Raw genomic sequence first — 20188 nt, 5'->3', positions numbered from 1 at the left:
CAATTACAACTGGGCAAGGGAGTACCAAGAAGGGCCCAAGCAGATCATCTGAATCCCACAAGCAGTCCTCTCTTTGTCTAACACAGCTCTTAACACTCTCCTGCTCATCAAGGCCAATTAGCCTGGCCAAGATGGTGCCTCCTCTTCTTGCTCGCTAGTCCCAGGTTATATGCAACACCCAAGGCCCAAGCTGCGTCCAGAGTTTATAGTCCAGTAAGATATTTCCCAAGCTCTCTGGCAGGAGTGAGCCCCTTTTCGGGATGGGGGCTAAGACCTCTATCTCTGAAGAATTCAGAGTTGCCAGGACAGGAAGCATAAAGTCCTCCAGGGAACTATTGGGGATGATGAGTGGAGCCACTGCTTGGCCCCTGAACCCCAGGCATATACTTCCTTTTGGAAACAAAGCACTATATAAAGGTTTCCAATTCAGTGCAAATACTGCATCCTGGAGAATGGCAACTACCCCCTACCCCTGGCCCCAGAGCATTGTCTCTAAGCTGATACCTGAACTGCAACTTCCACAGGTCATCCCAACATTCTGTCAACCCAGCTGCTCCTGAACGATGCAGTATGCAAAGGCAGCCATTAGATCCCTCTGTCGTGGCCCCACTCCTGCACCTCCTTAGCTGTGATGTGTAAGCTGACTACATGCATGATATGTTGTGTGGAATCCCATGGTAATGGAACAGGTACCCTATGAGCCCCCAGATAGCAGTGCTACCTGAAGCTCTGTGGGCAGGAAAGGCATACTTAGACCCTGAAGAGATGCCCAATCATGTGAGAATGAAGTGCTGACTCTTCTAGAATAGAATCATCCCAGTGAAATCAACTTGACACCAAGTAGCTGGTTGATCTCCTTGAAGAGCAATGCCTTGTCAATAAAGCAATGGACCCGTTACTGGCAGGATGGACATGGCAGTAACTCTAATGGTCTTGTTAAGTGGAAGTCCATGCTGTTGGTTGGCTCCCTGCTTACCCTTCATCTCTCCATTCCGTGCCCACTGTGTCAACTGCCAGAGGGGCCTAAGGTCGAAGTGGTTTTGATTGCTTCCTTGTTCGTTACCTTTTCTGTAATAGATGCTTTCTGGCGGACATTCACATCTAAAGCAAAAATCTTCCCACTTTGTGCACATACTCCTATGTCGATCCATCGAATCAGTGTGTGCACTTTATGTCTAGCTTCTTTTACCTATGAGATTCACCCATGTTGTTGTATGTACCAGTAGTTCTTTTCTTTTATTGTGTTCTTCATTATAGGAATACAGAAAATGTATCCCCTCTCCTGTTGATAGACATTTGGTTGTTTATAATTTGGGGCTATTATTAATAAAACTGTTAAGAACATTCTTTTTTTTTTTTAAAGATTTTATTTATTTATTTGACAGAGAGAGATCAGAAGTAGGCAGAGAGAGAGAGGAGGAAGCAGGCTCCCTGCGGAGCCCAATGCAGGACTCGATCCCAGGACCCTGAGATCATGACCTGAGCCGAAGGCAGCGGCTTAACCCACTGAGCCACCCAGGCGCCCTGTTAAGAACATTCTTAAAGGGAAGCCTGGGTGGTACACTCAGTTAAGAGGCCGACTCTTGATTCCAGCTCAGGTCATGATCTCGGGGTCCTGGGATCAAGCCCCCTGTTGGGTTCCATACTCTGCAGGGAATTGGCTTGGGGATTTTCTCTCACAGACTTTGTGAAGCGCAGAACCCGATGTAGGACTCTATCTCACGACCCTGAGATCATGCCCTGAGCTAAAACTTAACTGACTGTACCACCCAGTGTGGTAACCCACAAGTGTTTTGCTTTAGATAATATATATTCATTTCTTTTGGAGATTATATGTACATGTGTATATGACTAGATGTATATGTATGTGTATATAATTAGTGACATATATAATGAGATATGTAATGAAATATATGTGTGTGTGCGTGTGTGGACTGATCCATGTTTATTTAACCTTTGAAGAAATTGTCAAACATTGTCCCAAAGTTCCTTTTGCCCCATATTCTTGTAACACTTGGTATTGTCTGTCTTTTCAATTGTAGACATTCTGGTGGGTGTGTAATGGTAGCTCACTGTCTCATTAATTGTAATCCTTTTTTAAGATGCTTTTGAGAGTTACTATATGAAAGATAAGTATCTTTTTTTCTCTTACCTTCCAGGATTTATGTCTTATTCCTCCTCTTCTCTCACTGGATGGGCTGGAGTGTAGAGTGTGGTAGCTTAATAGCAAGAGTGGAAAATGATCAAGAAGAGTTTTGTAAGAGATGCTGAGGACAATGAGGAACCACTAGTATTTTCTCAGAGATGAATAATGTGGTCAAATTCATGTTTAGCTAAAGCTCTCTGGCTATAATGTGGAAAAAATAAAGACACAAGGGAAGGCCAGTTAAAAGGCTCCTGAACTAATGTAGATGAGAAGAGGGTGACCTAAGCTAGGAAAGTGGCAATTGGAGTGGAGAAGAATTGATTTTTAGAAAATAAAATATGTCTGGCTCCACTTAGTCCACATCAAGTGTGATTTCAGTAAACCAATCAATAAAAATGTGCACATATTTCAAGCCATTCTGAGGACAGACATTTCCTTTAGGGGAAATTCATCTCCAGAAGGTACTAAAAAGAACATCTTAACAAATGTTATCAAACTGTTAACAAAAAGAACTTGAAACAAATGAAACTATTGGGTTCAATGTGAAATATGAAATGAAAATAATGCAATTCAATGAATGCAAGATCAGTTACTAAAACTTTTTTCCTTTTTCTTCTGTTTGTTTGGTTTTTTTTTTTTAAAGAATTTTTATTTATTTATTTGACACAGAGAGAGCACAAGCAGGCAGAGCAGCAGGTAGAGGGAGTGGGAGCAGCAGTCTTCCCGCTGAGCAGGGAGCCTGCTGCTGGGCTCCATCCCAGGACCCTGGGATCATGACCTGAGCCAAAGACAGTTGCTTAACTGACTGAGCCACCCAGGTGCCCCTAAAACTTCCTTTCTTATAAACAAGCCTCAATCAAGGCAGGTCACAAGTTGTTGATGCCAGCTTCCAGAACTGATTAAATTGTAGTTAAGAGGCCCCTGGGTGGCTCAGTGGGTTAACCCTCTGCCTTCTGCTTGGGTCATGATCCCAGGGTCCTGAGATTGAGCCCCACATCAGGCTCTCTGCTTAGCAGGGAGCCTGCTTCCTCCTCTCTCTCCGCCTGCCTCTTTGCCTACTTGTGATCTCTGCCTGTCAAATAAATAAATAAATTGTAGTCATAGTTGATGTGGCCCTTGGTAAGCAATACAGATGCACTGGAAAGTAAACTACCTCTGGATGATAGTAAAATAATAAGTTCACACTAACTTAGAAAACAACAACAGAAGACCTCAGTAGGAGAGGTGACAAAAGCAGAACATTTGAATGAATTATGCAAAAAGATGAGAGCAGATGACTTTTGGGGAGAGTAACTCACTGAGCTCACCCAAGGCCTCAACAGCCCAAGGACTGCCTCCTTCTACAACTCCCCGCCTTTTCTGTTGGTCTTCCTTCCTTTTGCCCCAAACCCTACCCTTGTCTCATCGCCTTAGTGGATGCCTCAAGGTTTAGAGCTCTGATTTTATCTCTAGATGAAAATTTTTCAAATTTATGTGTCCATTCCTGACATCAGCCCTGCATTTCCAACTTTTTACCTGGTAGTGCTGCTGGACCTTCGAGCTGAGAGTCTAAAAATCAAACCCATCCTCAGCCCCAAACCAATTCTTCTTCCTGATTTTTCACTTCTGCTAAAAGTACCACTATTGTCCAATTCATGCAGTTTTGACATCTAAATTATCTTTGACTCTTTCTTCCACAGGAAATGGCTTGGCAAACTGGCCAAGTCTCATCAATTGTTTCTTCTGATTATTCTCTGCTCTGTACTCTCACCTCCCCATTTCAGGTCCTTCTTCCATCATTGCCAAAACAGTTGCAAGGACCTCTTGGTTGGTCTTCTTTCTCTAGTTTCTTACTTTCTTGAATTAATTCTGCATATCATCACAAATTTAATCTTCCTAAGCACAGATCTGGTAATATCTCTGGTTGTTACAATGGCTACTCAGTAGTAACCTAAAAATCTTCAGTGGCTCATGAAACTCAAGAGCCTCTAAAACATGGCTCCAGCTTATTTTGGGGGGGGGGGGGGGGCTTCTTCCCTTCCTTTGCAACGAGCTATGCTCTGACTTTTAGCCAGTTTGTAAGAAGAACTTTTTTTAAAAAGATTTTATTTATTTATTTGATAGATCACAAGTAGGCAGAGAGGCAGGCAGAAAGAGAGAGGAGGAAGCAGGCTCCCTGCTGAGCAGAGAACCCGATGCGGGGCTTGATCCCAGGAGCCTGGGATCAAGACCTGAGCCGAAGGCAGAGGCTTTAACCCACAGGCGCCCCTGTAAGAAGAACTTTAACATGGTGTGCCTGGGTGGCATGTCAGTTCGACATCCAAGTCTTGGTTTCAGCTCAGATCATGATCTCAAGGTCGTGAGATTGAGCCCCACATCAGGCTCTGCGCTCATTTTGGAGTCTGCTTAAGTTTTTCTCTTCCTCTGCCCCTCCTGCTCATGCTCTCTCTCTTTCTCTCAAATAAATAAATAAGTAAATCTTTGAAAAAAGAATAACTTTAAAAGGTAATTAAACTCTCCCATTTCATCTCTACTCCTTAAATATGAGCTATAGTGACTTCCTTCCAAAGAATACAGTATAAAAAGAAGAAAAAAGAATAACTTTACAGTGGAGAAAACTGATAAATCCTAGTTCAGCCAGGTGATCAAGGTCAATATCAGTAGGGATATCGTGCTGCTAGTAGGTATCTTGGATATGATGTGATAAAATGGCAATTTATATGCCTTTCGTCCCCCAAACCTTTAATAACAAGAAAAACAAACCAATTCCAAAAGAGGGGCATCCCTCAAAAACTTGGCCAGTACTCCTCAAAACTGTCAAAACCATCAAAACCAAGGCTGACACAGCCAAGGAAACCCTAAAGAAATGACATGTAAATGGAATGTGGTACCCTGAATGGGATCCTAGAACAGAAAAAAAAAATTAGGTAAGAACTAAGGAAATCTGAATAAACTATGAATTTCAGTTAACAATAATGAATCAGTATTTCATTAATTGAGCAGAGGTGCCATACAAACATGAGCTGTTAATAATAGGGAAACCTGGATGAGAGGACACATGAAAACTCTCTGTAGTACCTTTGCAATTTTCCTGTAAATCTAAAACTACTCCAAAGAATAGTCTATTTTAGAATCTTATTTCCAAATAAATATTATACAATTGTCAAAAAGAATGAGGCAGATTTTTATGCACTAATATTGAAGAAACTCTAAGAAAATATTAATGAAAAAAGAAAGTTGTAGAAGAGGGCATAAAGTGCTGGTTGCTATTTGTCTAAAGAAAAAGAACTGATATCTGTATTTGTTTGCAGATGGGTAAGAAAGCTACACACGATACCAGTAATTGGAGTAAGTACACTGAGTGGCCAGGAATCATGCATGGGAAAGCAGCTCACTCTTCAAATATACTGTTTCAGTACTTTTCCAATGTTGAACCATGTGAATCTATTTTCCATTAAACAAATAAGTACACCAAACAACAAAATCAGGAGGAAAAAGGATGGTCTGCCAAATCCTGCTTCTGATATTTTTAGTCAGAGTGGATGAGCATTTTTTTTTTTTTTTTTGGTCAGGAGAGAATAGGGTGGAGGCAGCTGAAAATAAGCCTTTGTAAGATCCTTCCAAGAGAAGTCTTAAGGCAGGCATAAGCACTGTGAAGCAAGGGACGTGGAAAGCTGAGCCTTCAGCTCAGGCAGGTTAGGTTACCTCAACCAGTGGCCTCTCCTGGATTTTTGTCCCACCACCTTCCTTTTAAATATTAGCTTTTCTCCAGGTTCCAATCTTGCCCTCTTGCCTGCTGGCTCTGTATGCTCTTCCTTGTAGATTTCATCCATGAGAGAAGTTGATTCTAATTAGGGACAAGATCAAATGACAAAAGAAAGAGAGAAGGGGCCCCCGGGTGGCTCAGTTGGTTGGGCCTCTGCCTTCGGCTCAGGTCATAATCCCAGGGTCCTGGGATCGAGCCCTGAGTTGGGCTCCCAGCTCACCTGGGCATCCTGCTTCTCCCTCTCCCTCTGCCTACTGCTCCCACTGCTTGTACTTGCTCTCTGTCAAATATATAAAAATCTTTTAAAAAGACAGAGAGAGAACCTGAAACTGTGGGTTGAACGGCAGCTAATATTATTTGAAGCTCAGTTTTATGGTCTACGAGGGCTTCACACTTGGGGGAGTTGGTGTACAATAGTTTTAAGGTATATTTGTTTGGGGTGCCTGGGTGGCTCAGTTGTTAAGCATCTGCCTTTGACTCAGGTCATGATCCCAAAGTCCCAGGATCCAGCCCCGCATCAGGCTACCTACGCTGCTGGGAAGCCTGCTTCTCCCTCTCCCACTGCCCCCTGCTTGTGTTTCCTCTCACACTGTGTCTGTCAAATAAATAAAACAAAATCTTTAAAAAAATATTTTAAAAATAAATAAATAAAGGTATATTTGTTTAATCCTGGCTTCTTGTAAATTCTTACTTCTTGTGTGTGCATGACTCTGGGCTAGGCCATGTGCAAAGGTTAAGAAGTTTACTCCTGCTGAATGGGACTTTATAATGTGGAAAAGGCCAGTTACTGTGTATATATGTATTGTCCATAGTATACAGTATAGACAGTTACTATCCATACTGTTTATTATGGCACTAAATCAAAGCAACCCAGAAGAGTATCAACATGAAGCTGGTTTGAATTTTTCAAGTTTTTGGTTATAATTCTTAGAAGATATGAAACAAACCATAGAGAATTATAGCCAATTCTTGAAGGAATCCTGAACTTTTTTTTTTTTAATTTATTTGACAGACAAAGATCACAAGTAGGCAGAGAGGCAGGCAGAGAGAGAGAGAGGAAGGAAAGTAGGCTCCTCTGTGGAGCAGGAAGCCCGATGCGGGGCTCGATCCCAGGACCCTGGGATCATGACCTGAGCCGAAAGCGGAGGCTTTAACCCACTGAGCCACCCAGGCACCCCAGGAATCCTGAACTTCTAAGGTAAAATTAGATGACTGAAGCAGAAAGGACAAAAGCAGGACTATATCAATGAATAATATAATGAATGCAAATTAAAGGTTGTAAGAAAATTTGAGAGTGAAAAGTGTTACTCTTCCCAGGAAGCATTTCTTTCTTTCTTTTTTTTTTTTTTTAAAGATTTTTATTTATTTATTTGACAGAGAGAAATCACAAGTAGATGGAGAGGCAGAGAGAGAGAGAAAGGGAAGCAGGCTCCCTGCTGAGCAGAGAGCCCAAAGCGGGGCTCGATCCCAGGACCCTGAGATCATGACCTGAGCCGAAGGCAGTGGCTTAACCCACTGAGCCACCCAGGCGACCCTCAGGAAGCATTTCTTAACTGTCCTTGTGGTAGGCAGAAAAATGTCCCCTTCCCTTCACAGGTTGTTCATGTACTATCCAGGAATGCACAAATATGATACCTTACATGGTAAAAGGGTCTTTGCAGATGTGATTGAAATTGTGGACCTTGAGATGGGGAGATTAGCCTGGATTATCCAGGTGGGCTCAGTCTAATCACATGAGTCCTTAAAAGTGGAAAAGGGAGATAGAAGAGTGGGCCAAAGGGATGTGCCATGAGGACTTTGCCTACTGGTGGCATTGATCTTGAAAATGGATGAAGAGGATCAAGAGCCATGGATTGTGGGCAGCCTTTAGAAGCTGAAAAAAACAAGGGATCTGATCTTCCTCTTGAGCCTCAGAAGAAGGAACTGAGGCCTGATGACACCTTGATTTGAGCCCAGGGAGACCTATTTTGGACTTCTGATCTACAGAACTCTAAAATAATAAATTTATGTTGTTAAGCCACTGCGTTTCTTGTAATTTTTTGTATCAGCATAGAAAACTAACACATTCCCCTCAACCCTGGGTAGAATTGAGCAATTCCTAAGTTCACATCCCCACTAGATCCTATGTAGACATCTACCAGAGGGTCCATTTCCAAAACGGCTCACTAACGTGTTTGTGAAATCTTTTTCCAAACCCCCTATTCTACTTCCAAACTCCCCATTCCAGTCAACTAGAATGAAAGTTTGCAAATTTTTATTTTTTCAGCAATGGATTTCTTAAAAATCTGTGTGAGCAAGTAAAATGAAGCTTCAATTTACTAAAAAAAAAAAAAAAAAAAAAAAAAAAAAAGGCTTAAGGATGACATCTTTCTGCAGGAGGGTAGGCTAGAGCTCATCCTTAACTGAATCCAGACACCCCCACCCCCAGTTCCTTGCAACTCTGAATTAACCTGAGCAAGCTTATAGACACACAGTGGTGGGATGTGGTGCTGAGACTAGGCAGGGACTCTACCTGAATGCTGTATATAAATACAGGCTGGCCCAGGAACCTACAAGGTCCAGTTTCTGGCTCTATACTGTTGTTATTACTTCCTCTTCTTCTTCTCCTCTTCCTCCTTTCCCTCCGCTCCCCCCCTTCTCCTTTTTAAGACTTTAATTATTTATTTATTTGAGAGTGAGAGAGAGCACAGAGGAAGAGGGAGAGGGAGAAGCACACTCCCTGCTGAGCAGGGAGCCTGAAGTGAGGGCTCCATTCCAGGACACGGGGATCATGACTTGAGGTAAAGGCAGATGCCTAACCAACTGAGCCACTCAGGTGCCCCTGCTGTTACTACTTCCAAAATAAATGTAGTAGGATTTTTCTCTTTTCTCTCTCTTCTGTGACTTCCAAACTGGGGAATTTTTTTCCCTCGTTGTTTGTTTTTTAATAATCACCCTTTGTTTGAGCATGTTTCTGGGTAAGAATTAAAGAAAATCAAAAAACAATGTGTCATCATCTTCATACTAAAGATATAGAAAAAGGCAAACCCAGAGGTGTTGATACCACTTGTTTGGGAGTTAATACAAAGTATGAGGGCCCTTGTATTTTTGTATTATTTTGTATTATATTTAACTTTTTGCATTACATTCATTCATTTAAAAATACTGAGTGTGGGACTCCTGGGTGTCTCAGTCAGTTAAGTGTCCAACTTTTGATTTCGGCTCAGGTCAAGATCTCAGGATTCCAGGATCAAACCCTGTGAAGGGCTCATTGCTTATTCAGTGGGGAGAATCCTGCTTGAGGATTCTCTCTCTCTCCCCTTTGCCCCACGGACTTGCTCTCTCTCAAATAAATAATCTTTTAAAAAATTTTAAAAAATACTGAGCATATTTAATAAATATGGAGTAAAGAATGTATGGAAAATATGCAGTATAAGAAATGACTCCTCTATACTTATAGAAAAAAATAGGATACATGTACAAAAACTATAATTCAAAATGGTCTATATAGGAACTACGTCTAATATATATTTTTAAAGATTTTATTTATTTATTTGACAGACAGAGATCACAGTTAGGAAGAGAGGGAGGCAGAGAAAAGGGGAAGCAGGCTCCCGGCGGAGCAGAGAGTCCGATGTGGGGCTAGATCCCAGGACTCTGGGATTGTGACCTGAGCCGAAGACAGAGGCTTCAACCCACTGAGCCACCCAGGCACCCCATTATTTTTTTAATTCTCCATAAGAGATCATACAATAGTATCCTTTTTATAGATAGCCAATAAATTTTTGGAAATTTTATTTGACATCTCCAAATATATTTTATTTTGCAGAACATACAATGTCCAAATATCACTACCAGAAAAAAATTTTTTTAAAGATTTTATTTATTTATTTGAAAGAAAGAGAGATCACAAGTAGGCAGAGAAGCAGGCAGAGAGGGTGGGGGAAACTAGGCTCCCTGCTGAGCAGAGAGCCAAATGTGGGCCTGATCCCAGAACCCTGGGATCATGACCTGAGCTGAAGGCAGAGGCTTTAACCCACTGAGCCACCCAGGCGCCCCCAGAAAAACGTTTTTTAAGATAATCTTTGTCACCATCATCAACAGGTTTCTAAAAATTGTAAAAATCCTCATCCACTGGATAGTCTGATTTGATCAGTAAGATAGGAAAAGAGACCATTCAGGGCACCTGGGTGGCTCAGTCAGTTAAGCAACTGCCTTTGACTCAGGTCCAGGTTCCAGGGATCTAGTCCTGCATTGGGCTCCGTGCTAAGCAGGGAAGGTGCCTCTCCCTCTCCTCTGCACTATCAAAATAAATAAATAAAATCTTAAAAAAAAAAAAAAAAAAAAAGACTATTTGACATTTCGATACAGGTGGCAGTGGAACACTATGGTCACTAGGGTGCGCTATTAGTACCCCCGGCCAGTCAGTCTTCTGGCCGCGGAGCCTGAAAATCAGAGAAAGTTGCCCAGTGTTTCCAGAAACTTATCTCTGGACCAGACTGAAAATCACTGAACTTTTTGCAGACTGTCAAAGCCACACATTGGGAATAACAACATTACTTCACCACTTTCACATTTGAAAATTTTAAGTATACAGCCATGCTGTGTTAATGACTGCAACAAAGAAGAAACCTAGAAGGCTGAGCAAATATGTATAGAACTAACTGTTCCAAGGGAATAAAACTTGGAAAACATTAACTGTTACCATTCAATGGTATATTGTTTCATATTTCATAAAAGTTAGGCATAAACAGGAAGTACATCAAGAAAAAACAGTATTTTGTAAATGCAAACATTTAGTTTCTTTTCTAATTTTACTAGTTCTAATCAGTGTTCATCTTCTCTGATATTATGCTCTATTTTAATAATCATCAAACACAAATTGATATTCAATATGTTAAAAGATAATAGATACAGGGGTGCCTGGGTGGCTCAGTTGGTTGAGTGTTGGACTCTTGGTATCCGCTCACATCCTGATCTCATGGGTCGTGGAATCCAAGCCCTGAATGGGCTCTGTGGTCACAGCAGGAGTCTGCCTGGGTATTCTCTCTCTCTGTCCCTTCCCCCGCTCACTTGCTCTCTCTAATAAATAAATCTTTTTTTTTTTTTTTAGATTTTATTTATTTATTTGACAGAGATCACAAGTAGGTAGAGAGGCAAGCAGAGAGAGAGAGGAAGGGAAGCAGGCTCCCTGCTGAGCAGAGAGCCTGATGCGGGGCTCGGTCCTAGGACCCTGGGATTATGACTTGAGCCAAAGGCAGAAGCTTTAATCCACTGAGCCACCCAGGCGCCCCAATAAATCTGTTTTTTAAAAAAAGATAATCGATTCAAACACTCAAAATTGATAATACCTTCCCTTATTTCCAGATTTCTCTTATTTTTGAAATTTAAAAAAATATCAAAATAAATCAATCCTCTCACAACAAAATAAGGATTGCAGTTTTCAAAAACACAAATACTTGACGTAGTTAATACATTTGGTATTAAGAATCTCTGTCAAAATGAGAACGCAGCTGACACTGGCTTCAAGACGCCAAGCTCTCAGAGGACCCCAGGTATCTGACCAGCCTGTAGGCTATGGTTTACTGACTCCTGTTCTAGAGCATTTATGTGTGCTACAGAATATGCCTCTTTCATAGAAGTTGTTAGAATGCATTGTTGTAGGGTTTACATGTGTGTTGAAACGAGCCCTCAGTTTATTCATGTTTGTTTCCCCAGTACCTAGCAGAGTAGTTGGCATAAATAGGCTCTAAAATTTTTCACTTAGTGGGTCAAGCAAGATTCAAACAGAAACTCATAAGACTGATGAAAAATTTAAAACATGGGGCTGTTTCCTGGTTTGTGGAATCACTTGAGCACCAGACCACTCTTGTTCGTGTTTCAAAGGACTATGCAGAAACAGAGTTATTGAGGTATAATTCGCATACCACACAATCCACCCATTTAAAATATATGATTCCGAGATTTGTTGTTGTTTTTGAGATTTGTTGTTGTTATTGACATACTGACACTGTACTGGTATCAGGTATACAAGATGAGATTTGTTTCTGAAGGGAGAGATGGAAAGCCAAAGGGAAAAGGGGTCTCTTTTTTCCTTTACTTGCACACTGGTTAATACTATGGTGTTTGTGGTGTTGTCTTTTTTTTTTTTTTTTAACGATTTTATTTATTTATTTGAATCAGGGGTTGGTTAGAAGGGTAGGAAGGGATATGGATAAGCAGACTCCCCAGTGAGCACCGAGCTGGACACAGGATGTGGGATTCAATCTCAGGACCCTGAGATCACAACTCTGACATCATGACTGGACTTGAAACCAACAGTCTGTCGCTCAACCGACTGAGCCATGCACTCACCTCTGTTGTCCTTTTTTACTTCAAAGATTTTCTTTGTCAGAAAGAGAGAGCACAGCTAGGGGGAGAAGCAGGCAGAGAGAGAAGCAGGCATCCCACTGAACAAGGAGCATGATGTGGGGCTCTATCCCAGGACCCTGGGATCATGACCTGAGCACTTAACCAACTGAGCCACCCAGGCATCCCGTCCCCTGCAGTCCTTTTGATAATGATACAAATAACCCATCTAGATTGTTTCCTGTTTAGATTAAGGGAAATTTAGAACGTGGTAAATCAATGGGTATCTAAAGATGGGTAGAAGAGGCCACAAATGGAAAAAAGGAGAAAGAAAAAATGTTCTCAAATATGTTATTTATTCTGCATTGGGAGAAAAGAAGCTGGTTGAAAGGGACATTATGTTCTGGGTGGGGAATCAGTATAAATCTGAAATTTGCTCATTATCTTTGAATATGCTAAGACTGGTCCTAGGATGACAGTCTCATTCTTTCAGACTCAAGTACCCAGGGCAGATATCCCTAGACTTAAACCATTTCTCATTCTATTATTTTCATAAATCTTACTGTATTAGTTATCAATTATTGCATGACAAATTGTCCCCCAAAACTGAGTGCTTAAAGTAACAGTAAATATTTATCATATTACATAGTTTCTGTGGGTCTAGATTTTGGGAATGGCTTACTAGGTGGTTCTGGACTGGGGTAGCTCACAAGGTGGCAGTCAAGATGCCAGCTGGGCCTGTAGTCATCTGAAGGGGTGGAGGATCTGTTTTCAGGAACGGTTCATTAACATGGTTGACAGTCTGGTGTTGATTATCTATGTAATGCCATTCCTTGCCAGGTGGCCACTTTTAAGGGCCGACTGCTTAAGCATTCTGCTACTATGGCAAATGGCTTCCCTGTAAGTAAGTGATCCACAAGAGCATAAAGCAGAAGCTACAAAGTCTTTAATGACCTAGTCTTGGAATTTACAAATCATAATTTCTGAAAAAGCCTGTTAGTTACACAGGTTGGCCCAATTCAGTATGGAGGGACTCCACAAGGGTGAAGATACCAGGAGGTAGAGATCATTGCGGGCTTGCTGTGGAGACTTGCTACCATATTTGTTTAAAAAAAAAAAAAAAACAGCTCATAATAAATCAATCGATCTCAAAAGGCATTCCAGAAATCCAGTGCTAGCTCTTGAATAATACATTACTTTGCCATTTATCTTAAATGAACAAATACCTCTTGGGACAGCCCAATACTTCTTAAATGGAAAAGATCAGAGAAAAAAGGGAGACCTGGGAAGCTGTTTTCCTTGAGAAGCCCCTTATCCTAGGCTTCCCACTCCTGTGGCATTAACTTCCACTGTATATTCAATCTTACACTTCTTACTCTGAGATACACTGTTACCCTATTCTCAAGATCCTCATCATAGAACACTTCCCTGCACTGCATTAAAATAAAAATTCATTCTTGGGGCGCCTGGGTGGCTCAGTGGGTTAAGCCGCTGCCTTCGGCTCAGGTCATGATCTCAGGGTCCTGGGATCGAGTCCTGCATCGGGCTCTCTGCTCAGCAGGGAGCCTGCTTCCTTCTCTCTCTCTCTCTGCCTGCCTCTCAGTGTACTTGTAATTTCTCTCTGTCAAATAAATAAATAAAATCTTTAAAATAAAATAAAATAAAAATTCATTCTTTATATGCAGCTAGTGGTTTTCTTTCTCATATATTCTTCTATTTATCTTAACCCTTCATGGATTTGCAAATGGAGTCGGTTATAAAATAACAATCAGAAGAATAATCATCTGTCCATATTTGGAGAATCCAGGTGTATCTACTGATTCATTTAAAAATAAATAAAATAGTAATTCTGTGAATACATTAATCAAAATCCTTATCAGGATGCCTGGGTCACTCAGTCAGTTAAGCGACAGACTCTTGATTTTGGCTCAGGTTATGATCTCAGGAGTGTAGGATGGAGCCCCTCTGCCCCCAGGCCTCTGCTGTGCTGAGAGTGGAGCCTGCTTAAGATTCTTTCTCTTGGGAGCCTGGGTGGCTCAGTGGGTTAAAGCCTCTGCCTTCTGCTCAGGTCATGATTCCAGGGTCGCATTGGGCTCTCTGCTCCTTGGAGAGCCTGCTTCCTCCCCTCTCTCTCTGCTTGCCTCTCTGCCTACTTGTGATCTCCGTCTGTCAAATAAATAAAATCTTTAAAAAATTCTTTATCTTCCTCTCTCTCTGTCCCTCCCCATCCCTCCCACCTCCAGCTGTCAAGTGCTCTCTTCCCTCTAAAACAAAACAAAACAAAACAAAACCCCCCAAACAAACAAACAAACAAACAAAAACCTTATCCATGATAACAGACATTATATCTGGGTAGCTTGAACATTGAATTTGCTGAGTGAAAAATATTCTCTTTGAACAGAGAGTAGTTATTTGAAATATCGCTAGATATAATTTCAGGGAATTTGGATTTTTTCCCCCCATAAGCTTCTTTAATCTTAAAGGAAAGCATTTGCAGGAACCCTAATCCCTCCCAATTAAAATTACTCGCCCAGCCAATATTGTGAAGTGAAATATATTCTGTGAGACAAAGTAATGGGAAAAACAACTTGTGGTTTTAATCAGTGGAAAGGAGACAAGTTGGCATCTTCTTTAAGTTTGAACAGAACAAGATGAGCTGCATCATCAATTGCCTTTAATGTACACTTTGTTCTGCTTTTCACCCAAGGATCTAGACATGACAGACAGTCGAGGTATCTGTTGTTTGTTTGTTTGTTTTTAAAGATTTTTTAATTTATTTGACAGACAGATCCCAAGTAGGCAGAGGCAGGCAGAGAGAGAGAGGAGGAAACAGGCTCCCTTCTGAGCAGAGAGCCCGATGTGGGGCTCGATCCCAGGACCCTGGAATCATGACCTGAGCGGAAAGCAGAGGCTTTAACCCACTGAGCCACCCAGGCGCCCCTGTTTGTTTGTTTTTAAAGAATGTCGGGAAGCTGTGGCATTTTCTGAGCAAGAAGAAACAAATTCTTGAGGCACCTGGGTGGCTCAGCGGGTTAAAGCCACTGCCTTCGGCTGGGGTCATGATCCCAGGATACTGGAATCGAGCCCTGCATCAGGCTCTCTCCTCCTCTTTCTCTGCCTGCCTCTCTTCCTACTTGCGATCTCTGTCAAATAAATAAATAAAATCTTAAAAAAAAAAAAAAAGAAGCAGATTCTGTAGCAGTTCTGAGACTGAATATAGGATTCATATTTAACCTTTCCATACTCTTAATTAATCAGCTTTAATCAGAATGTCATTTCAGTGAAGAAAAAGATTTAAAGTAAAACGAAGCTCACAAGTCATTGCATATTTTCAATCCTTGGCAGACTCCTGGGCGTCATTTTGATTATTAAGTTCAAAAAAAAAAAAAAAAAGCATATAGACACAGAAGTAAGTTTAAGAGACCTGAGTTTTAGGGACGCCTGGGTGGCTCAGTTGGTTGGGCGGCTGCCTTTGGCTCAGGTCATGATCCCGGCGTCCTGGGATCGAGTCCCACATCGTGCTCCTTGCTTGGCGGGGAACCTGCTTCTCCCTCTGTCTTTGCCTGCCATTCTGTCTGCCTGTGCTCTCTCTCTCTGATGAATAAATAAAATCTTAAAAAAAAAAAAAAAAAAGAGAGACCTGAGTTTTAGTACTGTCAATCATTAGTTTTATAGCCTTGGAAAGTTGTTAAACCTCTTTGAGATTTTCTTCTGTAAAGTGGTGGATGGGAGCGGTTTAATCTTAAGGATTCCTCTTCACCAAAGAACTTGACATAATCAATGCCTAATACAAACTTATCCAACACAACCTCATTGCTCTGCTCTCCTCGTTTTTCCTTGGACGTCTTCGAGGGACTCCTGCCTTCTCTTGCTTAGATTCCCATGCCCGTGCTCGCAGGGGATGCTCATTGAACTCTTCGCTGATGGTGTTTGAAAAGCAGAAGGTAATCTCATTCTTCATGGGTTGCAAAAACTGTAAGAATACTTCGGGCCCCAGGCTGGTATTCTTTTCTGGAGGTCTCCGTCTCCTTTCCTCCTTATACCTTTAGGCCTCTCCCTAGTGCCGGCTTGTGATTAGCTTTATGTTAGGCGGTTCTGGGGACAGCGCCAATTTGTCAGATCCTGGCAGCTCCGGTTCTGAGGAGGAGGCATGGTAGGGCCTCACGATTTGGGGCCCTTCTTCGTGACCATCTCAGGGTGTAAATTCGTCATGTGACAACGTATCTCCGATTTTCTTCCCAAAAGCCCAGTCCTGGGATCACAATCATGCCCCTATAAGCAAGTTAACTACTGAGCTAGGAGGACACTACTGTGCGCCAGCCACTATTCTCAGAAGCTCTACATCTCGACTCTGGACCCGCCGGCAGTTGCGGTTGCGGCTGGAACTACAAGGCCCAGAATTCCTGCGCACATGCGCGCTGCCATTGTGATGTTCCTTTCCCGGTAACTCGCACTCTCAGGCAAACCTGAAGATAGCGGCAATTCTCCGGTGGGGGGCGGAGACGCTCCCTGCCTGACTCTCCGCCCACTTCGTGATAGGCAATGGGATCAGCCAACCGACGTGGAGGGCCCGGGACGCGCTCTCCAATCAGCACCTGTGGCGGAGAGGTGGGCGTGCGTACTGGCAGGGCAGGTGGGCTAGGCTGTGTTCGGTTGCGAAGGGGGAGAATAACGTCGGGTCGGGTCAGCGGGCGCTGCAGTAGTCGCCGCAGCGGCGATGGGAGCGGTGGGGACGAGGTGGCGGCGGCGGCGGCAGGAGGAGGAGCAGGGGCTGGTACAAGAGCAGCGGCGGGGGGTGGCCAGCAGCAGCATTAACAGCAGCCGCCGCCGCCGCCAGTAAACGCGGACGGTACCCGAGGGGACTACCAAGCCGGCCGGCCCACGAAGCCGCGCTCGGGTCCCGCCGCAGTCGGCGGCGGGGGATGGGCAGGCGGCGGCGGTCCCGCTTGCTGAGGGTTGATCCCTGCGGGTCCTGGCCCTGAGCTGGATCCGAGCCCTCCGCCCGAAATCCCTGCGTCCGCCACGGCCCAGGTAGGACACACCCCCCCGAACCCCCAGGGCGCCGCTGGGGTGCCCCGGGCCCCGCCCTCTCCCAGTCTTAACCCCCTCCTTCGGCCGCACCCCTCGCGGAGTGACCGACCCTGGTGCGGAGGGGAAGGGTACGAGACACTCCTCAGTCGCTGCCCACGCCCTGGGCTTGTGCCAGATGTAGTCACTCCACCTCGGAGACCTTCTGCTTCTGCTCCTTTCCCCGAAGGCTTGTGCCCCGTTTCCTGAGAAGCTTTTGGTGTCTTCACTGAACTTGGAGGGTCACGAAGCTTCCACTGTTTCTCTCTCTGTGGGTGACCCACATATTACTTGTATTCGTGCTGCTTCTGGTACCAGGACTGAACACAGCATTCTCCGGATACACGGAGCGCTTCTTTCGCACCCCGCTTCCCCAAATATAATAGAAGGGGTAATGGGACTATGCAGTGTTCCTGTGTAGTAACGGCATGAAGGCCATGACTTTTTGGTACTTAGGGTGCGAAGTAATGACCTGAGGGATTTGCCCGTCATTTGCCTTTACTAAGACGCTGTTGACACTCTGGGATGCTGTGGGAGGGACAAAAGACTCCACACATATGTAATGTCAAATCAGGGAAGAAAATAATCCATTGGGATGCCAGGATACTTTATCGCACAGGGAAGTTAATTTTGTTTCAGCGTGGCAGCGTTAGAGGTAAAAATGACATTGAGTTGTACTTTGCTTTGAATTAAAGTTGATAGGTGGCAGCAATCCCGGTATGAACTCTTCTCATCCTTAGCTGTAGAAATTGTTCTTTCTTTGAACATTAAAGAGGGCAGTTTTCTTATAAGCTGTGTATTATGTAGAGGTGTTCTGGTATTCAGTAGAAACTGAGATTTTGAATGCATGCATGAGGATCACGTTATTATGAATGGGCGCATGTACACACACAGGGAGGATCCACTCAGTGTGTTTTGTTACAGTGTTTGGTTCTGAGCCATTAGTAACAGTTGCATTGGTTTCTAAACACTGATTTGCCAGAATAGACCATAAAGATGTGTTTGCTGTTTTCTTTTGGCTAAATGGTATAGAGTCAACATTCTATTTCCGGGAAAGGGGAGATAGGTGATTGATTGTAAAGTATTTAGGGAGCTGGACGCCATGTATTATTTCTTACAAAGAAGTAGTAATAATGATAAATACTAGTATTAGGAGTAATCTTGAAAAATTAATATTAACTCTATTAATATTAACTCCAGGGACTTCTGTGGCATATTGTAATTTATTCAAATTGAAAAGATACCATAAGGAATCTAATTTAAAAGCTTATGTTTTCCTGTATGATACATTTTTATCAAGGCACTGTAGGGGATGTTTGAGGCATGCTTATGAAGGGAAGTTTCTCTAGCACTTTTCCTTTATGATAGGATGTTAAGAAATGTTTTTTTCCTTTTTCAGTGTTAGACACATAAAGTCGCTAGCTTATTTAATTTAATTTCTAATAGTAAATTCAAACAAACTTGATCTTCAGTAGGGGGCTAAGAATAATATATCTCGCTCATTATCTTGTATTATGGTTAATGCATAATTTAGTGCATACTCTATTGTATTGCATATGACTTCAGATTTTGTGTCTTTTTTGACTTTAAAAAATACTGATTATAAGCATGCCTGGGTACGTCAGTCGTTAAGCATGCTGAACCTTCGGCTCAGGTCATGAAGATCCAGCCCCGCTGGGCTCCCTGCTCAGTGGGGAACCTGCTTCTCCCTCTACCACTCCCCCTACTTTTGTTCCCTCTCTTGCTGTGCCTCTCTCTGTCATATAAATAAATAAAATTTTAAAAAAATTTAAAATATTGATTATCTTAATGCCTCAGGAAATCTTCGTAAGATTAGGCTCATTTGCTTTAGCAAATTGAACTCAATTATGTAGGACTTCAGATATATTTAAATGTAGTGTTAGAAGTAAAGTTTGTGTAATTTAGACAATTTTGAAGGTATTTTACATAAAAAATGCACTAAAATGAGAGAATTAGTGATAGATTGTTGGTTCTTCAATGTGAACAAATATAATGGAGCTTACTTCACCATGACCATGAAATTTAACTTTGGCAGGGGCAGTTAATTCTTTGTTTTATAACTTTAAAAAGTTATATACAGAGATGACAATTTGACTGCCATTCATGAGAGGCTTTGACCTAGAACCACTAAGACACTCTTAGATTCCTAATCCTTAGAAACTCTGTGAGTTAATGTTTTTTGCCTTAAAAAAAAAGGCTGTATATAAGGGAAAATGTTTAGTGACCATTATTGAACTGGTGTGGGCTGAATTGATTCACAAAAGAAAACAACCTTTGAGAATTTATGGAGAATGTAGCTTACTTCTTCTCCACTTAAAAAAAAAAAAAGAAAACTCCTATAAAAAATTATTTAGGGGCACCTGGGTGGCTCAGTTGGTTATGCTTCCCACTTGATTTCAGCTCGGGTCATGATATTCAGGGTTGTGAGATCCAGCTCTGTGTCAGGCTTCACACTGAGCATGGAGACTGCCTAATATTCTCTTTCTCTCGCTCCCTCTGGCCCTCTCCCACTTGTGCTCTGTCTCCAAATAAATAAATAAATAAATAAATTTATAGATATGTGGCCAGCAGCTTTAGAATTTGAGCATATGAGGTGTCTGACTGGCTCAGTCGGACAAACGTGCAACTCTTGATCTCAGGGTCATGAGGTAGAACCCCACGTTTGGTGTAGAGATTACTTAAATAAAACTTCAAATAAATAAATCCTTTTAAAAAAGTAATTTGAGCATATGTTACTCAAACATATTCTACTCATGTATTCTTTTTTTCTCCTCTTTTTTGAGGTTTTTGAGAAATACTCAAAATATAGCTGGAGGGTTGTCAGTTTACTTGATTAGCAGTATTGCAGGACATCTTCAGTATTTACAAATTTTTGAAACTAA

At 42.3% G+C, this 20188-nt stretch overlaps 1 protein-coding gene across 1 annotated transcript in view; it reads left to right on the top strand.

The window, feature by feature from the left end:
- The first annotated feature begins 17161 nt into the window (after positions 1 to 17161).
- The window catches only part of TTBK2 (tau tubulin kinase 2), a 177395-nt gene continuing 174368 nt past the window's right edge, over positions 17162 to 20188 (top strand). Inside the window, exon 1 of the mRNA XM_059372637.1 lies at positions 17162 to 17249. The gene's annotated coding sequence lies outside the window, so the exon portion shown is untranslated. The remainder of the gene's footprint in view (positions 17250 to 20188) is intronic.

This window comes from Mustela nigripes, chromosome 13 (genome assembly GCF_022355385.1).
Source record: "Mustela nigripes isolate SB6536 chromosome 13, MUSNIG.SB6536, whole genome shotgun sequence".
In the NCBI taxonomy this organism is placed as follows: Eukaryota; Metazoa; Chordata; class Mammalia; order Carnivora; family Mustelidae; genus Mustela; species Mustela nigripes.
The sequence above is the reverse complement of the archived record's forward strand: the minus strand, read 5'-3'. Positions and strand labels throughout refer to the sequence as shown.